Below are 19,295 nucleotides of genomic sequence, written 5' to 3' on the forward strand. Positions count from 1 at the left end.
TAAGAGTTGCATATTTTATGGATAAAGATTAACACTAATCTACTACAAAATGAAAAACAAATATGTAATAAATAATGTAATAAAAAATAAATAAAATCTTGAAATTTGTACTCTGTTGTCACGATTTATGGTCGCCTCTTTGGCCCACCGTGTCTCAATTGTCGTCGATAAACTTTATTTGGGTGCCCGAGAACAGACGACGACTGCTTCGAGCGCCCCTTTCGGAATGTCATCGGGGTCGGAGGGAGATTTTTGTGCGAATTATTTTAATTTTAAATTAATTTCATTTGCTGAATGCTCTTCGGAAGCGATGGTGCGAATTCAGAATGAATTTGCCAGAATTTTCCAGTGGAGTTACAGCAGCCGGGACGCATTCCCGGTGTTTATGGGATGAGTTTCTCCGCAAATATTTCGCGAGAAACGTGTGCTGAGGGGATGGGTGACGGACAGTTTCGGCGGAGGTGGAATGCTTCCACTGACTGCACTGTCTGCACTGTCCAGCAGCAGTAATAAATATCAATGGGAAATTTGTACCAGCAATTAATATTTATTCGGATGAGCCCTGTTCGCTGCTGGGACGGTCGGTGTGGAGGCTGCGTTTTTATGAAAAAGCAGTCCACAAATGCCAACGTGACAGGTTTGGCGAGCAGTTGAAATTAATGACTTCGGGGCCTGTCAGTGCTGAACTGACGACGACGGGGCCATTGGTATTCGAACGGCGAGGTGAGATTTTTGGCAGGTGGAGAATTGGGAGCAGTTCAGCTGCGCACTTCATGAATAATGTGGCGAATTGCGAAACACGAATGTGTGACTTTCTTATAAAACGTAAAGTTTTAGTGTCTTTTTATTAGCATATATTATTGGCAGTAGCAGGAAAAGCTCGGAGTAAGTCCAATACCGGGACGTGAACAGCTCAAGTTTGTTTTTGATATGAAGGAACCTACGTGAAATTTTAGTATTTTTAAATTACTTTGTAGTCGACTTGACTTCTGCTCTTTTTGCATGTAATCTCAATAATTGCATTTAATATCGAAATGTCTTTCGCTGCTCCATTTTGCAGGGAAGTATTAGGTTTTGCCACCTTTCCAACAAATATATGCATACAACATCAGTGAAGCGAAAAAATTGGCTGGGTCCATTCAATATCTTAAATTTTACAAAACACTACTGGTATTCAAAGTTTTCGAGAATGCAAAAAACAGACAACCTGTACATGGCCAAAGTGGTATTTCAAGTTCAGTGGTGCTCCTTCAAGTAACTTCACCGCCCTTGATTACCCCCGAGGTCTACGACTCCGTAATCAAGTGTGCCCTTCAATAACTGTTCCGTCAATGAACCCTACACAGGTCATTACTCGATAATTAGGACCCATACCGGGTGGAATTACACACGATGGGAAACACTTTAGAAGGGACCTCAGAGGTAGACAGGACTTTTCATAAAACCTGTTGCTTCGGAACATGGAGGAGTCGTCCGATCCGGTCAGACTGACTGCATTGAAGGGAGGAAGTGATCGCTTTCGCATTATTGAAACCTCTGAATCTTTCCACCGCGATCATCAAGCACAAGCTAACATTTGTTGCTCACTGCATGAAAGTTAATCGTATTTTAATATGTTTATAATCATCTGCCTTCGTTGCTGGATGGCTTCGGTTCCACCAAAACCACAGGTTGCAAAGTCAGTGAGTTTGCATGTGCACGCGCAACTTTAATCGGTAAAATTGCATAGGTTGTGTGTGCTGTGACGAAGATGATGAACTGTGTGCAACAAAAACTTGCAACTCTGCCGGTTAGTGTGTGAAAGATGATTTCCAGCGATGTTGTTGCACTAGAAGGCTAGCGCGCTGAAGGACGGACTGGAGCAAATCGAAGACGCGCGCATGCACCCGTCCCAGGCGAACTAATTGGGGATAAATGGTAAAATGTCCATTTATCCCAATTAACTAACGTGATAAATTCACGGGTATTTGGAAATTCAATGCTGAGAGTGTCAAGGTTTGATTCCCGAGCCGATCGTTAACTTTTTTTTTATTGGAAATTGATCGTACCTTCATCATCTTCAGAATAATCATCACACAATTCAGCACCTTTCGACTGGCATCTACGCACCAACGTGAACCCTCTGCCACTGAAGCTTCCAAAATACTTCAACATCCCAGAATAAACTTATGAAAATGCAGATGATTCAATGATCTGCCGTATGCAAGCAAGTGCAATCATTACTAGCTCCTCCTTCTCCAAATAAACCTACAATTTGACGTAGCAGACGCCATTTGTATATGTATTGTTAGGCCCAAGCTGTCATCTCAATGGTTCCTTGATCTGGTGAATCTGGAGTAGCAACTAGGGCAAACATCAAGTTCAGCTTTTTAGATTAACAGGTTATTTTACTTTTCTCTAGCTAACATACAATCAACTATAATGAATAATATCTTCTGGTATTTTTGTGGAAACCTTTGACCCCGATGCGATGGTACATTTCATCCCGATTCCCCCCATCAACTTCGTATTAAGGCAATTCCCGTGATCTCCGAGGGAAAAGACGGAGGCACAGCTCAGCTTCAAACTTTATAATGACATGCACACATCATCATTATCAGGCATCATCGACAAACGACGACGGTCTAACTCTGGCTTGCCTACGTTTGCTCCGAAAGGAGCGTCAGCCAGCCCAGATTTTCTCATGGACCTAACGCAGATCTATGACGGCGAAAACGACGATGACGATGACGATGACGATGGATATGGATGGGAAACCAAGAGGAAAAACGTTTATAAATAATTTATTTTGTGCACGCAATAAATCGATGTTTACGCTGAATGGGCTTTTTGCGATGCAAGCTAAGCTTAAGCAAGTAGGTATGTGGCTTGCGGAATGAGTGATGATTAGTACGCGATGCAGACCAAGTTATGTTTCCGCGTGATGCAATGAGAGCCATGTGCTGCTACTATAAGTAGTGTTTGATTTGATTGAGAAATTTGTTTGAGATAGAATGGATGTTTCGTATATCTAGATATACTTGGTTGCTACGCCAGTAAACTTATAGTAATTCAACAAGATCTTTTAAGTAATGTCTAGTCTTACGTTTCAATACGGCCAGGGTTTTTTTCGTCATATGTATATACTTAAAAGTCCATTAGACGAACAAATATATTTGTCATTGTAGTCCGACATTTATTCAAGGTTACCATGATTCGCGTTGTGTTAGTCGTTGGTTGGGCTTGTTTGGCCAAATTTTTGTACCGTCTAATGGGAACTTTACTCTCAGTTCTGTACACACCCATGGTGGTGCAAAGGGCCAACGTAAAAGGTCTGAATTTCTGTCTCTATTCGCATTTGATGACTTTTACGATGGAGCTCCGGGACGTAAATTTCGGCCACATGCATCTGTTGATGAAGATCTGCCGTTTGAGTGTTCGCTACTGATACACACCAGGTATCACTGGTGTTCGGCAATGAACACAAGAATATTTAGGCATGAAGCACTGGACTGTAGGCACGGGTATAGCACAGCAGAAGAGAACACGGGGGTTTCGGTTTGGGAAGGAAAAGCACTGGAATAGCTTAACTACACTAAACACTTTATTCTCTCTACTTGCTATTTACACTTTACATTTGGATTAGTTTCACTTCGCGTTGTTAAAGCCACGCGAACGCTTGTATCTATTTCACCTTTAGAATTCAACTGACTTGCGACCGCGAACGGGTCGCATATATATCAGGCCAAACATGTCTAAAGGTCCAATCTGCAAAAGAGAGGCTCTCTTTGGGTTCCCTCTCTTTCGTTAATATCTCAGCTGTTTATTTGTATTATGATTGTCTCCTTGCATTGAACGATGGTCAAAACAATCGTCTTTTGATTTGTACTACAAAAATAGTTGAAAAGTGTACCATTACATTGCAATAATTGAAAGAGAAAGTGAACAAAGAGAGCCTCTCAATTGCAGATAGGACCTATTGAAATGTTTGGCCTGATATATCAAAAATCTAACGTTCCAGAACCACGTGGAAGGTTCTACGCGCGCGTAGAACCCACGCGACGTGTATGGAACACAGCATCATCACATTGGCTGCAGGGCGACGAGCATCGATGATGATGATGATGATGGCTACAGCGGCGGCGTTCGCTGCTGCTCTCACGGTTGGATCTCACGGCACTCACTCTCTCGCTGCTGGTCGCTGCTGTCCCGTCGGCTCGGGTGAGTGCGCGTGCGTCGTGACAGTCATCGATGACGGTTCCGATGCGATGGTTGGTGTTGGTTGCGCATCTCAGCATGCTGCTACCCACGTTGGAAGCGCATCTTCGCGAACAACTAGTGTATAGTAGTACAGATTGCACGTTCAGACGTTACACATTTGGATTTTGTACGTCGACTGATTTAATTGTTTATCGATACAGTCATACTTCGATGCAAAGGTAAAAGCTTTTTAACTATGGTTACGCTATATCGAAGCAATGCTTTTCATCACAAATTTATTGTATTGATTGCCTTTTACAATTCGCCATTTTTGCATCGATATACCGTGCGGCACGCTCGAAGCTACTTTATGCCTTGGGAAGACTAAAAGTTGATATGCATCAAAAAATGGATTCCAGGGGGCTCCAACGGGGTCCTTGGGTCAGACATCCAAGCAAGAAAAAAATCTCTCGGAAGCTGTGTAAGGAATCAAACTTTTTAAGCGTTGGGAACACTAGCGTCACCTAAGCAGCATGTTGCTACAGTCAGTGGTGAATACACATATATAGATAAGTAGTACAGGGGATGGCCAAAATGTTTGGGATAGGCAACTTTTTTTTCTCTCACAAAAAAGTTCAACAAGCTATAACTTTTCATGGAGCGCATAAAAAAATCTCAAATTTTAACTGTTTGTCAACCTATTATGTGTGCATCCTTGGTACAAATTTGGGCTCGATTGATTAATATTTCGCAAAGTTAGAACCGTTCGGGTAAAACACTATTTTTCAGACAACTCATTTTTGAGCTGTTATATCTCGGAAACCAGTGAACCGAATTGAATGAAATTTTGAACGTACACTAACAATATGTAAATGCTTCACAAACTATTTAAACATAGGTACTTTTTAAACGTTGAAAAAAGTTATCATTGATTTACACTTTTTGGATTTTTCTCGAAAATATGTAATTTTTTTACATCAATGTCAATAAATTTTAGTGTTGATATCCAAAGATTTTCCACTTGTGTTCTTAAGTTATCTCTAATTAGATATTTTAGAGCCTATTTAGATTGAAGGAAGAACACATTTAGTAATTTTTGTGTGGTATTGTAAATTTTACCTATTTTTCTCTATATGGGTAAAAATTTCAATCCGGTATAACTTAATTCGCCGTAAAAAAAATATCACATTTTATAACGTCGGATCAAGTATCAATATATTGTTGATAATCGTTAAAAAATTCATTCAATTCGGTTCACTGATTTCCGAGATATGACAGTTTAAAAATTAGTTGTCTAAATGATAGTGTTTTACTCAAACGATTCTAACTTCGCGAAAAATTAATCAATCGAGCCCAAATTTTTACCAATGATGCACATATAATAGGTTGACAAACAGTCAAAATTTAAGATTTTTTGATGCACTATATGAAAAGTTACAGCATGTTGAATTTCTTTGTGGGAGAAAAAAAGTTGCCTATCCCAAACATTTTGGCCATCCCCTGTATGTTCACCACTGACAATGGCATGGGGATCTCCAGTTAGCCTAGTGGTTAAGGCTATGAATCGCCAATGCGGAGTCGGCGGGTTCGATTCCCGTTCCGGTTCGGAAATTTTTCTCCACTTCCTGGGCATAGTGAAACATTGTACTTGCCTTACAATTTATAAATTAATGCAATGGCAGGCAAAAGAAGCCCTTCAATTAATAACTAAGGAAATGCTGTGGAAAAGAACACTAAGTTGAAGCAAGGCAGGCCAAGTCTCAGTGGGGACGTAGAGCCAGAAAGAAGAAGAAGAATGGCATGAGAACTTTGCGATGGCAAACACAGTTTTGAAACTGGATTTGGATGTCTGTTCTCTGAGCTGAATTCAAATAGTTTTGTTTACTTTTTCAATTACTTGAACTTTATTCATTACATTCAGATGCCTATTTTAAAATATGAAATTATGATAGTCATGACCTAGTGATGTTCTGCACAATCAACCGGGAATTATGCGACACACAATACATCGTATAAAGTACTATTTCTAGTTACTATCGCATATATGTACGGCGGAAGAACAATTTTCATCATATATGATGTTATTATTTGAACTTATTGCGATGTATCTGGTAAGTCGTATAAGGATACAAATTAACTTTTATAAGGTATGACTACATCGTAATAAACAATATTCTGATGTTTTTTTGCGATGAGCTTCACTTATTTGCAAAAGTGTCAAATGAATTCGCATAATTGCGTATTGCGATGATTATACGACTTCACTTGGAACTTTTCTCACTATGCCAGTTTACCTCGCACTTTGATGCATGAATTGAATCGAAGAAACGTGAATATAAACTCGTTATAGTGAGCACACTAACTCGAATAAGATAAAATCGTTTATGTTTATGTAATACGATTCGATATGTGGCAACAATCATACAGGTGCTGTTGGATTGCGCATGCAGTTGCAAAACACTACAAGAAAGTGAAAAGCCATCATTATGGATACAAAGTTATCTTTTTTGGTCACTTTTATGGGTCACTCAAGAAGCAATCATTTCATAATATAACATTTTCATTACTTTTGTTATATATTCCAATTATTAAAACTCCCTTTATCGTTTTACATAGAAATCTAATTGATAATCAAATCCACAATAATGGGTCAAAATATGCTACGTAACAATTATGGGTCAATTTGGTACCTACATTTCGAAGCTATTTACTATTTAGGTTGTGCGAGGAAATGATGACCCAAGTAACAATGAATGCTGAACAGTGAGAGTATTAGCTGAATAACAGCTGGTTAATGGTGTCAATGGCTGAACACAATGGCAGCTGAATATTGGTCTGAAGTATGTCTTGTAAAACCTCTTTAATCAGCGATACATAGATGGCTGAATATCAAATTAAATAGAATATTATTCATCTGAGTAACCAGCTTCAAAACATACACCAACATTCAGAATTAATCATCTGTTGTTCAACCTTTAATCAAATAATTTTTGACAGCTGACCCAAGCATAGTTTGTCCGTGTAGCTGCCGGCTTAGAATAGCACTACGGACTACCTGTTCCGGGGGTAAAAGTCCACCAAACAGGTAACCCCAATCCAAGGTGTCAGGCGACCCGTGCTGAGGGATGAATGGTTGAGGGGGTTTAAAATATGCTCGATCTTTAACGGAGCCCGTAGCGTGGGCAGATCGCCTTTTTGGGTTGCGTTGCGGAGAAAGATCTACCAAACCGAAACCTAGTCCTAACTGCTTCCAACTAGTGGAACAGCATAACTTAGTAATCAAAGGAAAACACTTTGGTCCTTATTACATTTCACACCTTGTTGAAAGTGATAGGTCTCGGTTTTAGGTGTGGCCGAGATAGATCTTGAAACAAGGACAAATGGATTAGTATTTCTAATTTTTTATTCGGTGTTCACTAGTTTGAAACAGTAAGGACTAGGGTTCCGATGCATGGTCAATATCGGTGTCATTTCTTGGCTTTATTGTTAGGGGATCCGATTTTGACTGAAAAAGGAGCGTGTTCAAAGCGGAACCTATCAATCAGAACCCTCCCTTGCGATTAAGTTGAAAATGACTACTGTAACAAAACCGAATACTTTATAACTTCTCAATGGCGATAAAGTAATACGACATGCACTATACAAAGGACACGGGATATACCACAATAGATCAATTTTGGTCGCAGTGGTTTATGTTCCGAACAGAAAAAAAAGCATAGTTTGAAAACGTCCATGAATTACGTCACCCGAAAATTTTCCATTTTCAACCCCCCTCCCCCCTATGTCACACTTTTTGTATGAGACCTCTGAAATTTGTGTATGGGTTGTCACACTTTGCTTAACCCCCCCCCCCCCCCTCCCTCCTCAAAGCGTGACGTAATTTATGGACGTTCCCTTTTCGTGAAATTCACATCGCTTCTTCAATACAGACCTCAACTCAGCTTGTGTTCTTGACTGTTTAGACACAACAAGTAATGCTCTTGTTTACGAGGATACAATTGTGTGTGGTGTAAGTGCTAAGATAAATGACTATAAATCAGGAGGTCCGAGTTCAATTCCCAGTTTTTCCACAGATTAATTTATCTTCTGGAAATAGACGCAGCTAATGGTAAAAAAGGCTCACGAAAGTAATTTTATTTTATTTTTACAATAAATTTAATTGATGCGCAACAGTACAGAAGCGAACTCTAAATTTTAACTTTTGAAATAATGTTAGCACCCCTAAGCAAGGAGCACAATGGACATTTTGATCAGAAGTAGATTTGCATTGCCATGGTGGAGCTGTGTGCAAGCAGGAACCTGTGATTTCTTGCTTAATATCACCGAATATGTAAGTACAAACTTGTAATGTTATTTTAGTGTTATACTAATAAATGTTATGTAGCTTTGGAGCTGATCCTGGACAAATTCCGTTGTCTCATTTTCTGCTGAAAGAGTCGATGTCTCAGAATCCCTCCCGCAATTGATTGAGCGCGTATTCAGCCTTAAATCAGCCTTCCAGTAAAACCACAAATCAGCTAAAAGTTGAATAAAATCACCAAAATTAGATGTTTGGGAGCTGAATAAAGGATTGTACCTCTTATGTTTAGCTTTTGTTCAAATGAAGGCTGATTTAAAATAGTTGGAGAAATGTTTGTACAGCATCAAATTGTTACTGGGGGACTACTTAAATTGCAACTATAAAAGTTCATTCTGCGCCATTCGCAAATAAGGCGGAATCCATTTATTACGTAACGCTAAAATTTAAATTATTTTATCCCTTCTCCTCCTCTCCGTAACGCTTTTTTTTGTATGAAAACCCCAATGTTTTGTATGGGTCGTAATGTACTTCGTCCCTCCCCCTAAAGCGTTACGGCGCCTAACGAAACTTTGTAAAAAACGAAAATTAATATAGATGATAATAAATGACGGTTACTACGGCAACAGCGGTCCAAAGGCGTTATGAGGGAGAGCAAACCCAGTCAACCAGTGATCGTATAAGATGTTGCATAAGATGTTAAAGTGGAGGCGATATGCGTACATTTTACATGCACCTAAATGGAGGCATGCACGCATATGGACTCCACTTTATCATCTTATGCAACAGCTTATACGATTACTGGTTGTCTGGAAGGAAGACTCAGGGGCGTTTAAGTGGGTCACCCCAGGAGGGTTAAGGATGTTCCAGGGGATCTCAGAGGAACTTCGAAGGGCTCGTGAGGCTTGTCGTGGGGGCATTTCAGGGGCCTCCTAGACTAAAGCAATCTTAAAGGATCTCAGGGATGCTCCAGAGAGATCACAGGGGATTCCAGGGATCTTCCGGAGGGTCTCAGGGGCGTTTCAGAAGCCGTCAGGAAGTACCATCTCAGGGAGTCCAAGTTGTTCTAGGGGCTTTTCAGGGGAATCAGGGAGGTTCCAGGGGGCTTTCAAATACGAGGTCTGTTCCAGGGGCGTTTCAGAGAGCGGGTGCTGTCAGGGGCATTTGAAGAGATCCCACAGGGTTTCAGGGGGTTCGACGGGGTGGGAATGGTGCTTCAGGGGGTCTCAGGGGGTACTGGTACGTCTTAGGGGCTTTCAGGGAGTGCCAGGGAGTTTCACGGGGAAATCAGGGGTGTTTCAGGGGGTCAAGAGGGTTTCCTTGGTGTCTTGGTCCGTTCCAGATGCTTTCAGTGGCATTTAAAGAATCTCAAGGTTGTTTCGGATTCTCAGGGAAATGTCACTGGGAATCCCGAGGGGGTTTATGGAGGTACCTGGTGGTCTCACGGGTGTTTTAGGAGTTTTCGGGGGGTATCATACTATTAAAGCGCTCTTGAAATCTCCGTAATCTCTTTGACATATCCCAGAGCATCCTAAAATCTCTGTTGTCCTACCAGAAAAACCCTAGACATCCCTTGAAACAGCCCTGAAACGCCTCAAATGCTCTGAAATTGCCACTCTTGAAATTTCCTTCATCCCATTGAAACACCCTTTAAATCCCCGTGATCAGATCATGCCCCTGAAACCCGCGTTTCAGTTAAATTATTCTGAAAATTTGAATTTGCAATGGTCTTTCAATAGAGGTACAAAAATATCAGAATTTGAACATTGGATTCAAACGTATTGCATGCAATGGAATACAATTTTCCAGAGCATCAAGGATATCTGAGGACACTGTTCGGGCCTTCAGATCTACACTAGAAACTAAGCATTCGCTACACTGAATCAAAAGATATGAGTTTTATCTGTCTACATACTTTAAGACAGCCGGAAATCAGCAGAAACACTGGTGTCTCGAGTATACCAAAGATTTTCAAATCCTAATCTATGCCTTCAGCTCATTCTCAACTGGTAGTATTTAATATGATTTCGTCAAACATACAAGATGCTAGTAACAACGAAGCCACTAGGTGTGTGCTGTTTTTTTTTTCAACTGATGGATGGTGTTGGATCTGTTGAGGGAGAGGGACATCTTCTTCCTGCTACTACTTAACTATTACTCTTTCATAGTTTCGAAGACATGCTCGCTGATCAAATGCTGTATACAGGAATAATTCGATCTAAAATTCTCTAAAGTTTAAGTCCAACTTATGCAAATTAAACAACTGATCGTCGTGTATTGTATTCTTGTTCTTGGTGTAACAAAATACGACAAATCCTGCTTTTCAGATTAGTGTTTATGAGGGATCGTTGTCCTTATTTTCCGTTTTGCCTAGTTTAAAACTTGGCACAAGTGAGGGGCCCATATGCAAAGGGGTGTAAGTGACAATTTTGTCGATTTTGAGCCAAGCATATCATTTTTTTTTTTTCAGATTTCAAGCTTATAGGAACTTCTTTAAAATTATTTTTACGTCGATTAGAAAAATTACAATAAACCGGAGAAAATTGCGTCGATTTTGAACCTTTATGACAAATTCCACGCACTTCTACACCGCGGTCTTTGAACTTCATTGAACGATATTTCAGTACTCTTGCTGTCGATTGTGATTCTTTTTGCATCAAAATGAAGATAATTACTTGTATTCTTATAAACTTTGAAAATTCTAACGAATTTCTTGGCGTTCAGTCAAAATGTGTTATATTTTGCGATGGTAAGTATCGTGAAACCTCTTTTGGTATACACCAAAACCTCCATTTTGGTAACGAGTCGGGACTGCCTAAATAGAGTTTTGGATGGTAAATGGATTCCGTTCATTACCTAAATGGATTTGAAGATTGTAAAGAAGCTTAACCGTTATGTGTCCGACAAACTTTTTGCTTTTTTCTACACCGTGCTTTTTAAATGGGCGCTGGGTACCCGGGTACCCTGTCGGCCACATAAGGGTTAAAAAGGACGAGTGACCTGGAGATTTAAAGAGAGCCACGCGGGGTTTCAGAAGGATTTCATGGGAGTTTCAGAGGGGTGTCAGAGGCATTGCACCGGGGAGGCTTTATGGATATTTTCGGGGAGTTTCGAAGGGTCTCAGGTGCGTTGGGGTCCGAGGGGGGGATTTCGGGATTTTAATGGGATTTCGAAGGCATTTCAGAAAGCTTCAGATGATTTTTTGGTGAGTTCAAAAAGTGTTACTCAGGCGTTACGTAGGCGTTTTCGGGGGTTTCTGAGGATCTCAGGTGCGTTACATAGGGTTCGAGGGATTTTTATGGGGATTGTGAAGGCATTTGGGACGGCTTCAGATGATTTTTGGCGAGTACCAGAGGCGCTACAAAGACGTTTTCAGTGGTTTATGAGGGTCTCAAGTTCGTTACATGGAGTCCGAGGGGGTTTTAGGGGGACAACGCATTTCAGACAGCTTCGAAGGATTTTAACGAGGTGTTACGCAGGCATGCACGGGGGTTTCTAAGAGTCTCAGGGGTGTAACAGGGGGTTTTGAGAGGGGTTAAGGGGGCCTACAGTTTCTGAAAATACATTTCGGATCACAGCTCTAATGTAAGCTTCAGGGAGATTTCAGCACACAAGTTATGCTTGTAGATTCGAAGACTTATGATCAAGAAAGTTCTTAGGAAACCTTAATCTCTCCCAAACCAACCCCATCCCCCCTCATTGCTCCCCCTGAGCACGCCCTTAACTCCCCTTAACGCCACTTGCAACTTAATTCCCTTAAACCAACCTTATTCCTAATCTAAAACATTCCAACTGCTATGAACACAATCAGATTCCAGTTAGGTAACTTTACTTAAATGGAGAAACCTAAAAAGATTGTACGTACCTAAACGGAATCGACCCAAATGGAGGTATGAGTGAAGTCTCCACAAGTTTCGTCTATGAAGCCTGTAAATTCTTTTAGAATCCTATGAAAACTAGAAGTATTTGTTTGATTCATACAATTTTGCGGGAAATCATCAAGAATTATCGGATTGTTGAAGTAGGATTTATTCATATGACAGAAGATCAAGTCCTCTGAATATCTGACTAGCAGTTGCAGTAGATGGATAATTCTCCTATTGCTTGTCCATTACTCCGATTCTCTTTAATTACCCACAGACCGCTGCTGGGAACATCACCAAATGCGCTCGCCCCGACCATAATCAACCCACGAGTCCGGCAAAAATTAGTAACAAGTCAATTACGGCACGGTCGATAAAAGCCCGATAGTAGTTGATTGCCGCGCCGCGTCGTGCTTCCCAAAGGAATTCTCCGCTCTATCGTCACGTACATGTAGGTAACTACGACTTTCCAATCCTCCATTGCATTGTGCCTTCATTGAAAGACAGATATAGGAAGAGTCCACTCCGCATCGCAATAATTGATATCTCACGCGAGAACGGAATGGTGCACGTGTGGTGTGCTGTGCGGTGGTGGTTCGGTGCAGTTCGACCGAGCCGCGACTGACTTGGAACAAAATGGCGCTCATCGCCATGCTTTCGCGCGCAATTATGACCGGAGAGTAGTCATTACCCGGCAATCGATTTCTACCATTGCCGCCTTGGCTGCGGCCGCGGCGTTCGCGTGGTAGAAGGGTTCGCGGACTGTCGTGAGAGGTGAGCGAGGTCACTCTAATAATCCCCATCGACTAGCACGAAGAACAACACGGACAACGGCACGAACGTATTGGAAAAATTACTCTTTGTCTTTGGCCGGTTGGTTGGTGGACAACGAAGCGATGCGATGGTGGTGCGAGCTGGATTGAGTCCGATTAATTCCCATCGTGTGGATGCGATGGACTCTGCTGGACTGGGGTGGGAAAATGAACTCGGTCACGATCGACCGCCACTCGGCACTTCGGTATTGGAGCTGTTGTTGGGATAGGTAATGGATTTCCAAGAATTGGAAAACTAGAAAACTGTCCGGAGGTGCCATTGTTCTCCGTAGTCGGTGGAAATTTGAGTACAATTCAATTAATTTTGGCGCCCCATGTCCGGATGTGTGGAACGGGGTTGGTTGCTAGTGCTCAGTGCTCACCTGTGAGCAAACCGGGGGAAAGAGTCAGTGAGTAGCTACGCACGGTGGAACTTCAGCTGGTTGACGGTGTCGAACCGATGCGGTGTCCATAATCCAATTAAATTGGATCAGGCGACGACGGGCAGCCATTGTTATCGAGACCAGACGGAAGCAGCTCGATTTAGGATTAGGTTTTACAGTTACACCTATAGAGAGGATTCACGCTGGTGAGTGGTAACTGCGTATTCCAATCAACAATGGTTTGCTAACAGTAGTGCGAGGGTGGGGTTAAACGAAGCCATCTAAGGGCGAACCTCTTGCTTACCGGATGATTGCTTAATACGGGAGCGTTAGAAAAGGTGTTGATATGGATTATCCCATGCAAGAGCGGAGTGAGGGTTTCTCGGCGGGTTTCCGTCTGGTGTCTTGCTGAGCACAGTTTAAGCGAAATCTGTTTCAGACAGACAAAGGAGGATACAAAACGACACTTTTTTCGTTCATACATATTTGAACCACTGCGATAAATCCTCTCATTTATGGGATTTCTGAACCACATTTTAGAAGAACTTACGACTGCCTTGATGAAGTTTTGTTTGCTACGCAAAACTGTAGCTGCAAAGTTACGTAATATATATTTTTTCAGGAAAGTCATAGACTCTCCAATAAAAAAAAAGTTGCAACTTTTCAAGCCTTGTTGTTTTGCTTTCGGCCGCCGAACAAATAGGTAAGGATGAGCATACACATTTACAGCATACACACTATACGAAATCCCAACCACTACCAGGTCAACAACGCTGCCGGCCACGTCCCTACGGTCATCGACGATGGAAAGGAATGTTAGTAAGAACACCATTGTTATGGAGACCATACATCTCAGAATCTCCAGTACACTATGGCACTTCGAGTCTTTCTCCTGGAAGTTTAGTTGTTGAGATTTGTGTATTTTAGGTTCTGATTTTATGTTGAATTGGGATTCCTAGACCGACGTTTATCCTTAAGGAATCGCTAAAATAAAATCTGTAGGACGCTTTGGAGAAATGTTTGAACAAATTTTGATTTTTTTATTTTTTGGAGGAACCCATGAATAATTTTCCGAAAGAGTCCGCGTAGGTATTGCTGGCGTAGGTAATATTTGCGAAAGCTTATTGAAGACTTTCTACAGGAAAACCTTGGGAAAACTTCTAGAAAAATATTTTGATCATTTTCTCAAGCGGCCAGAGAAATATTTGAAATAATTCATGAAAAAATTTATGAAGTACCAAGATTTATCTAAGGAATTGAAAAATGTTTTTGGACTTCGTGAATCAAAAAAAAAAAAAAAAAAACAAACAACACACATGTTATCCATGTTTTGATTGTACAGAAGTTTCCAATACAATGTTAGAATTACGTCAAATCAACTTCTATACAACCGAAACTTGCGCTGTCATAACTCTTATATAACATGTTGTTGCATGGGAAAAACCGTTGCAACAATTTCGGAAGCAATCGATATAAGACTTTTTTAAAAAGTTCTTGGAGATATTTCTAGAGAAACTTCTAGTGTCTGAAGGAATCCCAGGAGGAATTTCTAAGAGATTTTGTGATTCTAAATGAATTTCTTAAGGATTCCATGGAGAACCTTTTAAAAGAAATCTAAGGCAGAATATCTGAAGAAAAGTTAATAAATTTTTAGTTTAAAATCGTTTTTTAAAAAAACTACAAAAACCTACATTCGACTTGGATGACGTTCGGACAACTAACTATCAATCAATTAACTACCTAAAACTGACTAGTCAGTGTCGGTCGAGCCTCTGCCCTTTTATTGATTTATCATTCTGTTTTGAATTCCACACTTGTGTGTTTTGTCTTTCGTTGGTTGTTTAATTTAGCTAGAATGGGTGCTGCTGTGCTGGGCAAGTGCTGCTAGGGTGGTGTTAACTGGAATACAAAAATCAACTATCTATGGCAAATATTCTTTCAGAATCCCACAAAAATATTCTGAAGAAACCCTCACAAGAGATTCTAAAGGAATCCCTGGAGAAATTTCTGATGAAATCTCTTAAGTAAACTCTCGAATGTAGAATTTTCGGTGGAATTTCTAAAGAAATCGATGTAAGAATTTTTAATAAATCCTTCGAATAAATTTTGGAATTTCTAAAATTGCTCTAGGATGATTTCCGAAATAATCAGTTTCAAATTTCTGAAGGAAACACGCAATTTCTAAAAAAAAAATCCGAATGCATTCTTGAGGGATATTTTGAAAGAATCCGTTCAAGTTTTCCAGGAAGAATTATTATATTGAACACTTATTGAACACTCCTGGAGGAATTTCTGAGAAAAATTGGAAGATTTTCCAAAAATAATACTGAGCCAAGGGCTGTAAGTCTCTATAATGAAGCTAAATCAATCAACCAAATATAACATCTAAGGAAATTGCAAGTAGGAATATCCTTTTTTTTATGGAATCCGTGAAAACAAAATGAATAAATGTCAGCAAAAATTTTTAACTGTATTTGTAATTCTCGAAATAGTTCGTAGAGCAATTCAAGAAGATACTGTTGAACCAATGCATACACGTTTTCCTTAAGGATTTTTTTTATAAAACTTTTGGAAAAATTTCAATTATATTTTCATGAAGCAGTCCGCGAAAGGTTTACCACAAGGACTTTTAGGGACAAACAAAACCCTGGATAAGTTTTGTAGAAATCGGTTAATCGAATGCAATCCTTAGATTTTTTTTTCAGAGAAATCTCTAGATGATTTTCAAAAAAATTTCATTTTCAAAGAAATTTCAGAGGAAATTCGTGGAGGAGTTCCTGAAGCATGATGGGTTTGTTTAGGGAACTATTCCGAATTTTGCTGGATTTTTTTTTAACAATTCGTAATGGATTTCTTGGAGAAGTCCTTGGAGAAATTTTCAAAGAAGTGTCTGAACGAATTTTTAAAGGATTTCCTAAAAGCTCCCCGGAAGCATTGCAGAAGTTTTTTATAAACGAAATTTCTGATAAAATATTTTGAGGAATTTTGTAGGCATCCACACTTTTAAATCAGCGTTGTGGAATTCCGAGAGGAATACCTACTGGAATTTTCAAAGGAATCCCTGAAGAACATTTTCGAATGAATTCTTGAAGGATTATTTTTAAGAATCTGCTTGGTGGAACTCATTAAAAAATTTCCGAAGAAATTTTTGAAAGATTTTCCAGAAAACCACCGGATGAAATTTTTGAGAAATCTCGAATGCCAGAGTGCTAGAAAAACTTTTAGAAAAAAACTTATATTAGTATTTCTGTAGGATTTCGATTAGAATACTTCGAGATATTTCCGGAGAATTCTCTTGATGATTTTCTGAAGTAATACCTAGATGAATTTCAGAAGAAAATCATGGAGTAGGCCGTAAAGCAAATCTTTCGAAACAGTTCCAGATTTTGCCAGGCAGTTTTTAAAACAATTAATGAAGGATGTTCTGGAGGAATTGTTTTAGAAATTTTCGACGGTATTCTGAACAAATTTTAGAAGGATTTTCCGAAAACCCCACGAAAGCATTTCTGAAGGATTTTCAACAAAAACTCTGATATTTGAACCATCGTCCCTTAGATCTACCTGGGATCTCCTCTTGTTCTCCCTAGAATGTCGTGACATTTCGTCTAGAAGAAATGAAAACACAAATGTTTACAATTTTTATGTAAAGTACCAATTTCAACTTTTTCTTGGAAAAAATAAGTTTTAAGTCATACTTATTTTGATCTACAGCTGTTTTGCTGTTAGGTTCCATAGTGATATTAATAGCTGAGGCCTTCTTCGTTGTCAACACGTTCGGTGATTCTCAAACTTCCAATAATGCTTCCTTTCGTTAACAGGATTATTTTTCAACCGATTTTTTCTCGCTCCTCTCGGTTCTGATTTATGAGCTTCCGTTTATGGATTTGGATCATTCTCCGGAAGAATCCGTTGTATCTCGTTGATGATGATTATTGGAACTAGCTATTGGACAAGGTTCTAATCACGATCAGTGTAGTAATCCCTATTTCTGATGACAGCTGCCACGTATAGTATAGTTTTTTTTAAAACACATTCGACATAAAAAATCCTTCAGAGCCTCACATGATGTCCACTGATGCGACACGAAAGCTCATCAGGTAGCAACATGTTGACATCAATCGAAGCCTTATAAATATTCACAAAGCCCTGTTTTGATCCTATTTCATACGCTTCTCCTAGCTAGACAACATGCAGTCGGGTCCAACAACGGGGCAAGAAATCTCCATCAATGTCTCCGGTAAACGCCAGGCGCTCTCCCATGGGGACGCACTCATTGCTCAATCAAGCTGAAACAAGAGGAAGTCGTAAAATGCGAACAGTCTCCTTCAATTAAACCCGTTTGCGACGTCCGTGGGCAGCACAGCAAAAAATGGGACTCCGAACCGAAATCCAAGGTAACTACAAGAAAGAAAAAAAATCGTCATAACCCTACGCACATCGATCGGTAGGAACAGGTAGCCGCAATGTGCCCGTCCCCAGAGACCAGGAGTGGGAAGGAGCAACAAGGGCATAAAATAAGGAACGGAAGAATCCCATGCCCAGAACCTTGTCAGCTTCTTCCTCGCAGTGATCGATCGATCGATTCATCGATCGTAGACTGAAAAATTGATTATCGAAAGTGACGATCGCCAATCAACCAGATGCGACGAATACTCCCGGGGATTGATGAACCTCCAACAACGTGGTGCCGGAGCAGGTCCGACCGAAATGAGGCCGAAAAAAACGACGAGACTTTGTCTAATTTATTAGAACTTTGAACTTGCGTTGACGGTGGTGATCGGCAGTGATGCCAGCCGGAAGCTTACCTAGAGATCTGCCTGTAAATATATATAGATCTACAGTTCTTACAGCCAAGGTGGACATTTTTTGTATCCAAATTTCTAAGCTTCGCATCCATGGATTCACACACAATTAAAACTGGCAGCACTAGTGATCTGCCAATCCAAACGAGAAACGCAGAAGCGCAGACAACCGGAATTCGGTTGACATCGTTGGCGCAGTAGTTGCTCACAAAGATTTTCGGTGGTAGCTCGGCAAACCGATTTTTTTGCTTCTGCCATCGCAATCGCGTTTCAATTGTTATTTTGTTTCGGAGTGGAATTCACCTGTGTGGTCGCGTCGCACTGCACTGTGTCGCCGCCGATTTGGAGCGCGATCGTGCTATCAGTTGGAGAAATCAGTTTGCCGTTGAACCGATCGCATCTCGTGGTCGGTCCTAATTTGGCGGATGCCCGCCCGAAACCGAACCCGCCGCGGCAGCGGGAAGCGAGAGCATTTTGATCGATTCGCGCCAAATTGGAGTCTCGCTCGATCGAGCGCCGTGGCGCACCGCTGATGCTGCGCTGTGTGAGTGCAATTAGTCGCGGGTGGTGGGGATAGCGGCGAAACGCGGCGATAAAACAATAGGATCACACGAGGAGCGATCATCGTCTGATCGCTTCGCTGCTGCCTGCGTGTTGGCGGGAATATTGGCACGTCCGATTTGGTTTTCACGCGGAGCGACGAAACGGTGCGATCACAATTATTAAATTCCATAATTCAGGATCGTGGCGGGTCGGTTTGTGGCAAAGTATTCCGCCGTTGAATCCGAGGCGGCTTGTGTTTGAGTGGCGATGGCGTGGCCAATTGCTTGCTGACTGCTGATAAATAGGTGAATGGATTGTTGATTACTTGCGGGTAGCGGTTGCGATAATGGTGCAATTGGAACGTGTGAACATGCGCACGAAATGTAACACCGTTCCGAGCTTTTATGGAGGATGTC

At 40.8% G+C, this 19,295-nt stretch overlaps 1 protein-coding gene across 3 annotated transcripts in view; it reads left to right on the plus strand.

Moving 5' to 3' along the window:
• The window catches only part of LOC109397006 (paired box protein Pax-6-like), a 205,442-nt gene that overhangs the window by 45,549 nt on the left and 140,598 nt on the right, over nt 1–19,295 (plus strand). The gene's annotated exons all lie outside the window — the stretch shown is intronic.

The sequence above is a fragment of the Aedes albopictus genome, chromosome 3 (assembly GCF_035046485.1).
Source record: "Aedes albopictus strain Foshan chromosome 3, AalbF5, whole genome shotgun sequence".
Lineage (NCBI taxonomy): Eukaryota > Metazoa > Arthropoda > Insecta > Diptera > Culicidae > Aedes > Aedes albopictus.